The following is a 14,428-nucleotide window of genomic DNA, read 5'->3' as shown; positions in this document are numbered from 1 at the left end:
AAGGTGTCCAAAAGGTGACAAACAACTCACAACACAACACAAACACATGGGAAAGTGACAAGGACATATACTCATGCGAAAACAAAACAGCTGGACAAGGAAAAAGAGGAGGACACACAGATATAGGCATGGCACGCCATTCTAAAATCATGTAAAACACCGCAAGGTGACTCCAAGAGGAGTCTCCCTTTTTTCCAAAAATTGGGCCCCACACACACCCACCCCTTCAGTGGCAGCAGTTGTGCCCCAGTTGTACACTTCACAGCTACATTTGCATCAAGCACATTCAAAAATACGCTATTCTTAACCGTCCCCAGGATGACACCGGGGTAGGTAGCAAAGTCTTTCCTGATCCCAGCTCTGTTCATCTTGGCTTATTTTAAAAACACAGCAAGCAAGGGTTACTCCAAGCGGAGTCTCCCTTTTTTCCAAAAATTGGGCCACACAGACACCCACCCCATCAGTGGCAGCACTTGGGCCCTAGTTGCAAACAGGATGTTTTGATTTGCATCAAGCAAATTCAAAAATACGCCATAATTAACCGTCCCCAGGATGACACCGGGGTAGGTAGCAAAGTCTTTCCTGATCCCAGCTCTGTTCATCTTGGCTTCTTTTAAAAACACAGCAAGCAAGGGTTACTCCAAGCGGAGTCTCCCTTTTTTCCAAAAATTGGGCCACACAGACACCCACCCCATCAGTACTTTACCCTCCACACCAGTCCCAAGCTGGAAGCACTGCAGCACTGCCTCGGCGAAGCGGCAACAGGCTGTGCTGCAGCTAATCTGCATAGGTGACAAACCCCACAATGCAGAAGAGGTGTGGACAGCTCTAAAACAGCATGCAGATCACTGGCTCACACCTCTGAACCTAAAGCCAGGAAAGGTTGTGTGTGACAATGGCCGGAACCTGGTGGCGGCTTTGAGGCGAGGCCAGCTGACACATGTTCCATGCGTGGCCCATGTGCTCAACCTCGTGGTTCAGCGGTTTCTAAACTCATACCCAGAGCTGTCTGATCTGCTGGTAAAAGTTCGCCGCCTGTCTGCACATTTTCGAAAGTCACCTACTGCTTCAGCCGGCCTTGCCGGCTTTCAGCGTCATTTGCATCTTCCGGCTCACAGACTGGTGTGTGATGTCCCCACGCATTGCTGATATGTGCCCGTTCAAGTGTCTCGGGAATTTTCAACAGATCCGTCCGAAGGTGGATGGCCCCTTATTATGTCACGAGGATGGGTCCTTTTTATCGAGATACCAATTTGTGAGTGTTTTTAGGGCATGTTTGAAGTCGTTGGGGTTAGATCCGAAGTCTTTCGGATTGGGGCAGCGAAGGAGGCCTCTATATGCGGCCTACCGGAGGAGACAGTTAAGCAGATTGGTAGGTGGAAGTCGCAGCGCTTTAAGTCGTATGTACGTCCCCAGGTGGTTGTTGGCAATTGAGGGGAAAAGGGGGGGGTATTAGGGTAGCAATGGGGGGGGTGAGAGTGTGTGTTTTTTGTCAATTTGGTTTGGTGAGGCAATAAAATGGTGTCGTCTGTACATTTTGTATTGCAGAAGCACCCCCCCTTCCTTCCCTGGTCTGGATCCTTGGCCACTCTTATGTGTATTGGGGAGCCCGACGAGCGGACGCGAGATGGAACGGGAGACAGCTAGGTTTTGAGAAGGACCTGGCTCTCGTGCGATGGCTCGGTGTTCGGGGGTTAGGGTGGAACAGGGTGTTGCAGGAGGTGCATAGATACGCCCGGTTGGACAGACCTCCTGACATCTTAGTGTTGCATGCCGGGGGGAATGATTTGGGTGGGCGTCCTTTTCGAATCTTGATAACGGACATCAAACATGATTTGTTACGGTTATGGGTGTCGTTTCCAGGTCTAACGATAGTCTGGTCGGAGATAGTAGCGAGAAAGAGTTGGCAGAAAGCGCGGTCAGTTGACAGGTTGAACAAGGCGCGGGCGAAGGTTAATAGGGCGATCTCGAAGTTTGTTAGTCGGAACGGGGGTATAGCAATACGGCATGTTGAGTTGGAAAGGACGGAAGAGGAATTTTGGTTGGCTGACGGGGTACACCTTAATGCGGTGGGAACTGACTTATGGGCTCTTGGCTTGCAGGGAGGTATTGAGAGGGCCCTTTGCTTGCGGGGGGTCTCAGGCACTTGAAGGGTTTCAAGGTGCCTTCGTTGTGGTGTTGTTTATTGGTGGGTCCTTGAAGTTGGTTTAAAATTGGTTCGGGGATTCATCCGGGTATGGATCCCCTCATTGGCAGAATTGATGGTCCCTTAGTGATTTTGGGGGGGAACCCCGACGGGGTATGTCGGGGCCCCTGGGGGTGTGGTTGGGGTTGACGGAGGATTAACCCTAACCATTTGGTGCTACTGAGTCAGTGTGGGTAACGGCTGGGAGCAAGTTGAGGTTTTTTATTGCTCGGTTATGGGAATCACCAGGGTTTTGGTAGCTTCAAGGACCTTACCACATTGCAAATTTTATTGGTTATGTATTCTTGTTAATAAAATGGCTGCTATGGCCAAAATTATCCAAAGATAAATTTGTGTCTGTGTAATTACTTTTAAATAAGAAATGGGAATGGAGGTGTGGGGTATGAAAGGAAGACCGGAGTCAACAATTCCAGGGTCAAGCATGTTTATTTGCGTAAGCTTCGTTCCAGGGTAGAAAGGGTAAGAGTGCCTTTCAGAATTCGAAGTGGTCGGACTGTACGGACCACCAAGAACTGCAGGAGAGCTTGAACATCTTCCCATGGATGTGCGACATCCTCCCTCATCAGTTACGTAGGTAAGCAGGTTCTCAGCATTGCAGCCCATTTGTTGTCTTAAGTTAGTTAAGCGGGGTTAACTAACCTGTCAGTTCAGCCTCAGGTCTAAAGCAGAGGCCTGGACTCCACTCCTTACTCCTCACTCCACAACTCTCCTTAAAAACAACTGACTCCTTTTTCCTGCCCCGGGGTCTCCAGACCCTTAGGTGGGCGTTTCCTTCCGTCTGGTCCTGCCCACTGGTGTGCCTGTCTTTCCCTGGGGGAGGTGACTAGGGTTTTCTGGTTGGCTTTGTGTGACTTAGGTGAGGGAAGTTGTTATGCGGGGGCCTATGTGTGACTACCTGCAGTGTCAGGGCGTCACATATGTATGTGTGTATGTCTGCTAAAGGAATCCGCACCGTCATATTTACAAACACAAAATTTTGACTCTATGCACAGAAGAGAGTCATGCTATTTACATGATTTGTGTTTTTTTACCTTTTAAAACTATCATTAAATGTTAAGTTTTAGTTAGGGATTTATGCTTCTGTCTGTCTCTCTCCCAGTCTCTGTCATCTGTCTGTCTCTGTGTGTCTCTATCTCTATCCATGTCTCTCTGTCTCTCTATCTCTGTCTGTCTCTCTGTGTCTGTCTGTCTTTCTCTCTTTGTGGCTGTCTGTTTCTATGTCTGTCTGTCTCTTTTCCAGGTCTGTCTCTTTTCCAGGTCTGTCTCTTTCCCTGTCTGTCTGTCTCTTCCCCTGTCTGTCTCTTCCCCTGTCTGTCTCTTCCCCTGTCTGTCTCTGTATTTCTTTGTCTGTCTCTGTCTGTCTCTTCCCCTGTCTGTCTCTTTCCCTGTCTCTCTCTGCCTGTCTCTCTTTGTCTCTCTCTGTCTGACTCATTCCCCGTTTGTCTCTTTCCCTGTCTATCTCTGTATTTCTTTGTCTGTCTCTATCTGTCTGTCTCTCTCTGTCTGTCTCTTCCCCTGTCTGTCTGTTTCCCTGTCGGTCTGCCTTTTCTCCTGCCTGTCTCTGTATGTTTGTCTTTGTCTGTTTCCCTATCTGCCTCTGTCTCTTTCTCTGTCTCTGTCTGTCTGCCTTTTTTCCCTGTCTATCTCTGTCTGTCTCTTTCCCTGTCTGCCTCTGTCTGTTTGTCTCTGTCTCTTTCCCTGTCTGTCTATGCCTATCTGTCTCTGTCTGTTTGTCTCTCAGTCTGTGTCTGTCTCTCTCTATCTGTCTCCCCACTGACATCATATTATCTCACACATAAGCTTCTTATACTATGAATGTCCTTTGTTCCTATAGCAACCAATCACAGCTGCTATTAATAACTTGCAGCTCCCACCTCCATTCAGTTTAATGGAGGCAGGTTTTTTGGAGAGTAACTGTAAAGGTTAAATATTCCTGTTAAAACATAGTCTACAACGTTCCCTGAGTCACATGAGGTGTCTGCAAAATTTTGTGTTTGTAAATATGACGGTGCGGATTCCTTTAGCAGACATACACACATACATATGTGACGCCCTGACACTGCAGATAGTCACACATAGGCCCCCGCATAACAACTTCCCTCACCTAAGTCACACAAAGCCAACCAGAAAACCCTAGTCACCTCCCCTAGGGAAAGACAGGCACACCAGTGGGCAGGACCAGACGGAAGGAAACGCCCACCTAGGGGTCTGGAGACCCCGGGGCAGGAAAAAGGAGTCAGTTGTTTTTAAGGAGAGTTGTGGAGTGAGGAGTAAGGAGTGGAGTCCAGGCCTCTGCTTTAGACCTGAGGCTGAACTGACAGGTTAGTTAACCCCGCTTAACTAACTTAAGACAACAAATGGGCTGCAATGCTGAGAACCTGCTTACCTACGTAACTGATGAGGGAGGATGTCGCAAATCCATGGGAAGATGTTCAAGCTCTCCTGCAGTTCTTGGTGGTCCGTACAGTCTGACCACTTCGAATTCTGAAAGGCACTCTTACCCTTTCTACCCTGGAACGAAGCTTACGCAAATAAACATGCTTGACCCTGGAATTGTTGACTCCGGTCTTCCTTTCATACCCCACACCTCCATTCCCATTTCTTATTTAAAAGTAATTACACAGACACAAATTTATCTTTGGATAATTTTGGCCATAGCAGCCATTTTATTAACAAGAATACATAACCAATTAAATTTGCAATGTGGTAAGGTCCTTGAAGCTACCAAAACCCTGGTGATTCCCATAACCGAGCAATAAAAAACCTCAACTTGCTCCCAGCCGTTACCCACACTGGCTCAGGAGCACCAAATTATAAGGGTTAATCCTCCGTCAACCCCAACCACACCCCCAGGGGCCCCGACATACCCCGTCGGGGTTCCCCCCCAAAATCACCAGGGGACCATCAATTCTGCCAATGAGGGGATCCATACCCGGATGAATCCCCGAACCAATTTTAAACCAACTTCAAGGACCCACCAATAAACAACACCACAACGAAGGCACCTTGAAACCCTTCAAGTGCCTGAGACCCCCCGCAAGCAAAGGGCCCTCTCAATACCTCCCTGCAAGCCAAGAGCCCATAAGTCAGTTCCCACCGCATTAAGGTGTACCCCGTCAGCCAACCAAAATTCCTCTTCCGTCCTTTCCAACTCAACATGCCGTATTGCTATACCCCCGTTCCGACTAACAAACTTCGAGATCGCCCTATTAACCTTCGCCCGCGCCTTGTTCAACCTGTCAACTGACCGCGCTTTCTGCCAACTCTTTCTCGCTACTATCTCTGACCAGACTATCGTTAGACCTGGAAACGACGCCCATAACCGTAACAAATCATGTTTGATGTCCTTTATCAAGATTCGAAAAGGACGCCCACCCAAATCATTCCCCCCGGCATGCAACACTAAGATGTCAGGAGGTCTGTCCAACCGGGCGTATCTATGCACCTCCTGCACCCTAACCCCCGAACACCGAGCCATCGCACGAGAGCCAGGTCCTTCTCAAAACCTAGCTGTCTCCAGTTCCATCTCGCGTCCGCTCGTCGGGCTCCCCAATACACATAAGAGTGGCCAAGGATCCAGACCAGGGAAGGAAGGGGGGGTGCTTCTGCAATACAAAATGTACAGACGACACCATTTTATTGCCTCACCAAACCAAATTGACAAAAAACACACACTCTCACCCCCCCCATTGCTACCCTAATACCCTAATACCCCCCCCCTTTTCCCCTCAATTGCCAACAACCACCTGGGGACGTACATACGACTTAAAGCGCTGCGACTTCCACCTACCAATCTGCTTAACTGTCTCCTCCGGTAGGCCGCATATAGAGGCCTCCGTCGCTGCCCCAATCCGAAAGACTTCGGATCTAACCCCAACGACTTCAAACATGCCCTAAAAACACTCACAAATTGGTATCTCGATAAAAAGATATATGTAATAAGGGGCCATCCACCTTCGGACGGATCTGTTGAAAATTCCCGAGACACTTGAACGGGCACATATCAGATGCCACAACCATCCCCAAACGGACTAGTCTACCCACACCTCTCTGATCAGTTTTCGATTTCCTAATCCAAAATTCAACTCCGTTTTCCACTGACATAATGTCACCCCAATCCAAGCCCCCGGGGAACGCCTTACTGGGCGATACCAACTCCCCAACCCGCAGGGCTCCAAAAAACGCCAAAGAAAAGGCTAACTTAAACAAACTCACCTCAAACGGAGATAGACAAACCCCCCACAACGCCCTACCCAGCCGGGTAGGGACCCAGCCCAGCCCAGCTGGGACCCAGTTTGAGCGAGGAACGGAACAAGTCCTTCCCACACCAAGGTTTGCAGGCCCTACCTCAGTCAGGGTTTCACCCACACTCTACAGCTCCGGAATGTCATGCTCTTCAGCCTCCTCCTCCTCCTGCGCATCCTCATCCACTTTACCCTCCACACCAGTCCCAAGCTGGAAGCACTGCAGCACTGCCTCGGCGAAGCGGCAACAGGCTGTGCTGCAGCTAATCTGCATAGGTGACAAACCCCACAATGCAGAAGAGGTGTGGACAGCTCTAAAACAGCATGCAGATCACTGGCTCACACCTCTGAACCTAAAGCCAGGAAAGGTTGTGTGTGACAATGGCCGGAACCTGGTGGCGGCTTTGAGGCGAGGCCAGCTGACACATGTTCCATGCGTGGCCCATGTGCTCAACCTCGTGGTTCAGCGGTTTCTAAACTCATACCCAGAGCTGTCTGATCTGCTGGTAAAAGTTCGCCGCCTGTCTGCACATTTTCGAAAGTCACCTACTGCTTCAGCCGGCCTTGCCGGCTTTCAGCGTCATTTGCATCTTCCGGCTCACAGACTGGTGTGTGATGTCCCCACGCATTGGAATTCAACTCTGCACATGTTGATCAGGATATGTGAGCAGAAGAGGGCAGTTGTTGAGTACCTGCATCACCTAAGCCATCGGGAAATGGGTCAAACTCCACACATAACACCTGAGGAGTGGAGATGGATGTCCGACCTATGTACCATCCTCCAAAACTTTGAGGACTCCACCAAGATGGTGAGCGGCGATGACGCCATTATTAGCGTCACCATACCGCTTCTCTGCCTTCTAAAACGGTCTCTGCTCAAAACCAAACATGATGCATTGCAGGCGGAACACGATGAGTTGGAGCAAGAAACAGTAGTGGGTGTGGGTGATAACACACAGCCCAGCCTCGTCTCATCACAACGTGCAGTGGAGGACTATGACGAGGAGGAAGATGAAGACATGGAGCAACTCTCCGACCAAATTGAGGATATGACATGCATACCAGTCATATGCTCAGTTCAGCGTGGCTGGCCAGAGGACAGGGTAGATGAGGAGGAGGAGGAGGAGAAGGAGGAGGACAGCATGTTCAGTCATCGTGTTGGTCTGGATATTGAAGTGATGGCTGTTAAGAGTCTGGCGCACATGGATGACTTTATGGTAAGCTGCCTGTCTCGTGACCCTCGCGTTAAGAACATCTTGGCCGACAATCATTACTGGTTGGTAACACTGTTAGACCCACGCTACAAGGAGAACTTTATGTCTCTTATTCCCGAGGCGGAGAGGTCAGCCAAAATGCAGCAGTTCTGGAAGGCCATAGTCACGGAAGTAGGCAAAGCATTCCCTTCACAAAACGCTAGCGTCATAATTGTAACACTATTAGTTAAAAGAAAGGGATAAACTGTAAAAAAAACAAAATAAGGCATAACTTTTTTTTAACATCAATTTTTTTTTTTTAGATTTAACCAAAGAATGTGCACATTTGTTATAATAAACAAGTGAAAAATGTTGAAAATCAGTCATCCAAAGGTGTATGAAAAAAAAATATATATATGGTACCAATAAAAATGTCACTTTGTCCTGCAAAGAATGCAGCCCCCCACATTATTTTTTTCCTCTGTGCGGCCCATACACCCAGCCGAGTTTGAGACCCCCTGCCTTACACTATATAGATATCATGTTCATTCCCCATCTATCTTGCTCAGGAGAGCATCTCCCTCCCCCGGCACCAAGAGCAGCTCATACTGAATTGTTACAATGACTACATTGACACCCCCATACTTTGCACTGACGAGGGGCAAGCACCCCGAAACACCGTGTCTGCAAATTGGGATTCTGATCTGGCTTATATATCCTGAGTCATATTGCAATGGATTGTTGAAAATCCACTTGTGACTTTTAGGATCGCTACTTCCAATAGGTGGCGCTGTGCTAGAGTTTGTCTCCTTTACTGGAGAGACAATTTGTACATTGACTAGTAACACTGCACACAGAAATGCACCTTAATATTCCACTGTTAACCCTTTCCTCCCAGCAGTAACACACAACCCCTCACCTTGATATCATGGTGATTTAAGGTCAGAATGACTTCAATGCGATCAGTGATTTCTATTCTAGCTCTGCTCACATAGATTTTATATCCACACTCAACTATAGGCCGTTCTTCATATTTTGGGGGTTTTTAGTCAGATATACTAGTTTGTGCCTGTATAGTATTGGTGTAGATGGGAGTGTAGGGCATGGGTTACATGGCACTGTGGTGGGATACTGATGGGAGGTATTGGTGCTGTGTTTGAGGCTTCTACTGGGTATTTTCCTACAAATACTGGAACAGCTCACTGCTTAGAATGATCCTTCCCAGCTCTATAATATATTATATATACCCCACAATGCAGGCTCACACACACATTTGTCTCAAGTGTGTTGTAGGGACACAGATACAGTCTTGGTCATGTGACTAAAGGCTACTTTACACACTGCGATATCGGTCCTGATATCGCTAGTGTGGGTACCCGCCCCCATCTGTTGCGCGACACGGGCAAATTGCTGCCCATGCTGCACAACACCGAACAGAACCAGTCACACATACTTACCTGCCCGGCGACGTCGCTGTGACCGGCGAACCGCCTCCTTTCTAAGGGGGCGGTTCGTGCGGCGTCACAGCAACGTCACTGAGCGACCGCCCAATAGCAGTGGAGGGGCGGAGATGAGTGGCCGGAACATCCCGCCCACCTCCTTCCTTCCTCATAGCGGCTTTGAGGCAGGTAAGGAGAGGTTCCTCGTTTCTGCGGTGTCACACGGAGCAATGTGTGCTGCCGCAGGAGCGACGAACTACATCGTTACTGCTGCAGTAACGATAATCGAGAATGGAGACCCATGTCACCGATGAGCGATTTTGCACGTTTTTGCAACGATGCAAAATCGCTCATCGGTGTCACACGCAGCAACATCGCTAATGCGGCCGGATGTGCGTCACAAATTCCGTGACCCCAACGACTCCGCATTAGCGATGTCGCAGCGTGTAAAGCCCCCTTTAGTGGGAGTGGTGTACAGGGTCTTAGCAGTAAAGAGTATTCCATATTTCTGCCAGATACCCACAGAGATATTGAAATCTGAAAAAAGAGACTTCTGCTCATTGAAGGTAAGAACTGCTCACATAGCGTTCAACTCCACAGCAAACGTGTGCTCTAGCACTGGCATCTCAGCAGGGATATTCCCCTACTACACATGTGTGTCTGGGTCGCTGTGACAGTTTACAGGACATAACTCAGGGCACCTAGACAGAAGGCAGAGGGACTACTTTCTATTTCTGGTGTAGATCTTAGTACAATATATATATATATACTATTACATGTGACACATGTACCTTGTATTACCATTATTCGCTGTATATGAACCCCTTTTCTCCGGGCATTATTTGTCTATAGCATTTTTCACGAACCTGAGGCAACTGAGAACCCTTCAGTGAAGGAATTCCACTAACCCTCACAATACCAACCAGGGGCCTCCCTGCAGTAACTCAGGTAGTTGTACCCATTCTCTTTCCGCATTCTATGTGTTCTTCTTCTTTCTTCTTTTTTTTCTTTTTTCTTCTTTTTATTTCTATCATGTAGTTCAGGGGTTTATAGATATATGTCCTGCATCTCATATTTCCTTTAGTGGTGCTTCTTACCCATTCTCATATCATTTACCCTAGTATTTCATGATCCTGAGGCGACTGAGAACCCTTTAATAAAGGAATCCTTTTTCACTTGAATTGTCAAGTGATACTTACCAGTGACTATCACGTAATGTTACAGGTAGTTGCATTTTCTTCCTCTTCTTTCTCTCCTTTCTTCTTTGTCACACGGTCCATTGTGTTATAGCCCACGTGTCATGATAACACTTGTACCATCTTTTCATTTAGATTCCACCTACAATTATTTACCGATTCCAGTTCTGAAATAGGCTTTCATCATCTACTCACTAGAATTCTCAAGTGCATAAGGTACTGAGACATATACATGTTCACACCATTATAAAGAACAAAGTATAAACATTGAGGTTTTTCTCACACCCATGTTCCTGTGTTCTTTGATATGATATGTGTTCATTTCCTTCACTATATAGGATTGCAAGTTTTCCATTTGTACCTTAATGGCAATGACGCTATACAATTGAACACATATCATCCTGTTATCCATATAGGTGTGTATTTACCTGCTTGACTATTTTTGGTTGTTTGATCCAGAATGTTTCTCCAGATAGGTCATGTGGAAATTTTCTTTCCTCAGTACAAATGTTTTCACTATGGCTTTGGAAAAATTTTTTGTATGTGCATCATGGTTATTTGACCCATTGTACTCTCAAGTAGCAATATATTGTACTGTTATGTTGTACTATGTACTAATTACGTGTTTATATGGTTTTGTAACCCTTTATGATCTTAGATAACTTTATCCTTGATAAAGACCTAAAAACAAGGTCGAAACGTTGGATGAATTATCCTTTTGCACAAATAAAGAATTTTCAGCATTCCAAGAGTTCTTTTCTTACGTTATTGATCACTATAGTGTGCCAGAGCTATTTCTATTGAATTGACTCTTATTTTTTCTGAGCACCTGCTATATACACAGTGAGCCAGACATATTCAAGTTTCATTCAGAAGGCAGAGGGAAGCCTTAGCAGCTGAGCCTATATCTTGGCTTGTGAGCATTAGAACAGGCCGGCGATTACAGGGTAACATGAAAAATGTCCAGCTTGCATTATGACTAGAACATGACAATATCCTTTTAAGTACTAACCTATGATGCGTTCCTAAGCAGTTGATGTTATATGTTCTACATTTCATTTTCTGCATACTTTCCAAGTAGTAGAATTTGCTTTGATATAGGCAACTGGATTTTCACAATGAAAAGGCAAAGGATAACGCCCGAAAAAGACGCCATACATTATGTCAGTGCCATCACTGACAAACCTGGATTGACCATGAAATACATCAATCCCCTTAAAGGTGAGTTAAAACAAGTTTTAACTAAATTGCCTTAATATTGTCATGCATTAGAATGACTGTCTTAGGTAATGATAAATATTTTCTACAGGAAGAGGAGTGTTTGCTGAAACTGAAATCGAAAAAGGGAGTTTTGTTGCAGAATATCGAGGCGAGCTCACGTATGCACTTACGATGGTAGACAACTACTCGAGATTTATGGTTGTGGTACAAGTCAAAGATCTAATGGCCCATACTGCAGCGAAGGTCTTCCAAGCACACTTATGCAGACCTCATGGCTACTCAGAGAGAGTCCTCACAGATCAAGGCACTGCCTTTGAAGCGGAAATCTTCAAGGACTTCTGCAGCTTTTACCGATGCAGGAAGATGCGCACTACACCCTACCATGCTCAAACCAATGGTTATCAACCTGCTCAGGACTTTACCCCATATTCCAGATGTGGCCTTACAAGTGATTTATAGAGGGTTAACAATACGTTGGGATCACCGGATCTAATCTCCCTTTTTATACACCCTAAAATCTTGTTTGCTTTAGAATAAACAATAACATCATAAAGGTATAGCAGTACCGTTTCAAAGTTTCGGTGTCCCAAGCAGCATTCCATCAGCCTCTGGAAGGTTCCTGGCAAATTGCACAGCTCGAAGGGCATGCTTTTGAACTCGCAGAGACCCATCGGGGTGGCAAAGGCGGTCTTCTCCCGGTCTGCCTCAGCAACGGACACTTGCCAATAGCGACTAGTGAGATCAAGGGTAGAAAAATAATTTGCAGTTCTCAATGCAGCTAGCTATTCCTCAATACAGGGGAGTGGTGCTGTCCTTCTTCTTTAACAGGACCAACGGAGCTGCCCAGAGGCTACAACTGTCACGGATAACCCCAGCCTCCTTCATGTTGCTCAACATGTCCTTGGTACACTGGTAATGTGCAGGTAGTTTTGGCTTATATCTCTCTTTGATGGGTGGGTGTGCACTTGTGGGGATGTAGTGTTTGACCCCTTTTATTCTTCAAAAGTCTAGCGGATGTTTGCTGAAGACTTCCTCGTATTCTTGCACTAGCCTGTAGACCCCCTTCTTGTGATGTGAAGGTGTGGAGTCAGTGCCTACGTGTAATTCCTTACACCACTCCTCTGGCTGACTTGGTGAGCTGTCACTGAATGGGTGGGCTGAAGCAATGGTGGATGCTGCTGTTTGGATAGCATGTGTATCTACTGAGAACAGCTTATCAATGGTGGCAAATCGGAGCAGCTTAATCTCTTGCTCTCCGCAGTTCAACACTCTCATGGGCACTCTTCCCTTCCATATTAATGAATAAAACTATGATGTAAATAGCATATAGATACCCCACAAATGCAGATAAAAGTAGGTTATGGGAAAAGGGGGAAGAGAGAAACAGGAAAATAGTGGAATAAAGTATACCTTCCAGGTGGGAGAGGAAATGGCAGCACAGCCAGTGGAGGTGAAGCAAGGGGAGCCTGCAACTAAAGAGTTGAGAGCGTTATCACATGGTGACTGAGCCTGATTGTAACGGGAGCATAGAGGTGCCGATCCTGTCTTACCTGCGTTGGTGTAGAAGTGGGTGTCCTGTGGTGGAGTCAGCTGTGTGCAGTGGTGGCCGTGGGTTCTTTTATGTGCGACCGTAGTAATAGCTGCGCCCACTTCCTGTATGGGAGTGGAATGCAGTGAGGCTAATGGAACGCACGCCTGCGCATTTGTGTTTAACGTCGCGCATGTGCAGAACGGAGAAAAGGCTGCGCTCACTTCCTAATGAAAGGGAGTGAGACGCAGCTGGGAAGGGAAGGGAAAAGATTAGGGTTTGGGGATGATGAAAGGGCTTTCTACGGGCAAGGATGGCAAAGGGTGGCAGTGACGGAAAGTCAGGCAGCCTGTCCTGTCCTGTCCTGTCCGTCCGTCTTTTTGTATCATGAATTGGAAAGACTGCAAGGGGGAGGGGAGGTGCTTGGAGGAGGAGGAGTTATTCAGATTAATTGCAGTGGGCGGCGGCTGCAAAAAGCATCATTCTTCTTGTTTTTGCTCTGCAAAACAGCCTTTTCAAGGGTTGGCTTGGGTGACAAAATGTCTTCTGTAGGCGTGGGTTTGTCTCCCTCTCCCTAAGATGTGTCCGGTATAGGCCAGGGTGCCACTCAAGGCCGTAACCAATTCGGGTTATAGCTTCTCGGCCTTTTGGCTAAGATCAAGTGTAGTTTCGGAGGACGCTACCTTGGTCGGTACTGGAAGGTGCCTGGGATTGCACGTCTGCCGGCCTTGAGGAAGTGTGTGCGCCTTCTGGTGACACATAGCCCTCTTGTGCCTGGACGGTTCCCAGGCAACGGGAGGCGATCACCTTTGTTATTTTGAAGTCCTACTGATAAACAGAAAAAAAAAAAAATTAAATCTGTTCTTATCAGTTTAATATCTGATACGTCCCCTCTCTGGGGACCATATATTAAATGGATTTTTAGAACAAGGAGATGGAAAAAATCTTGCTCTGTCCACTCCACGCATTGACCTGGTATTGCAGTACCTCCAGGACCGGTGCACCCCTTCTTAACCCAGTTTCCAAAAGCAGAACTCAATTCACCTGATTCAAATGAGCCCCATTAGTGAATTGAAAGAAAGCAAAAACTTTATATGCACCTCAATTTGGCCAATTCACTTTTCACACTTTCACCCTTTTTTTTATCTTTCACACCTTTTACTTGCTTTATTGATGCAAAAGCTGTGCCAAATAGCAAACTCATCTCCACTCAACTTGACCAACTCTGCTATGTCCCGTGCAGTATCTTATTCTCAGTCTTATCTAGATCATTTGCAATTGAATAGAATAGATCCCTTTTGGACACATTGGATTCAGCTGCTGCAGTGACTGCAGGTGTTAGAAGATGCAGACTTGGCATCAGGTGCTGTCTATCAGATTCCACTCCAATTAAAGCTTCCA

At 46.8% G+C, this 14,428-nt stretch overlaps 1 pseudogene; it reads left to right on the top strand.

Moving 5' to 3' along the window:
* Window positions 1–13,829: 13,829 nt before the first annotated feature.
* LOC142255461 (U2 spliceosomal RNA) lies at window positions 13,830–14,036 on the top strand (annotated as a pseudogene).
* The last annotated feature ends 392 nt before the right edge of the window (window positions 14,037–14,428 follow it).

The sequence above is a fragment of the Anomaloglossus baeobatrachus genome, chromosome 10 (assembly GCF_048569485.1).
Source record: "Anomaloglossus baeobatrachus isolate aAnoBae1 chromosome 10, aAnoBae1.hap1, whole genome shotgun sequence".
Lineage (NCBI taxonomy): Eukaryota > Metazoa > Chordata > Amphibia > Anura > Aromobatidae > Anomaloglossus > Anomaloglossus baeobatrachus.
This window is presented reverse-complemented; position numbering and strand designations above follow the sequence as displayed.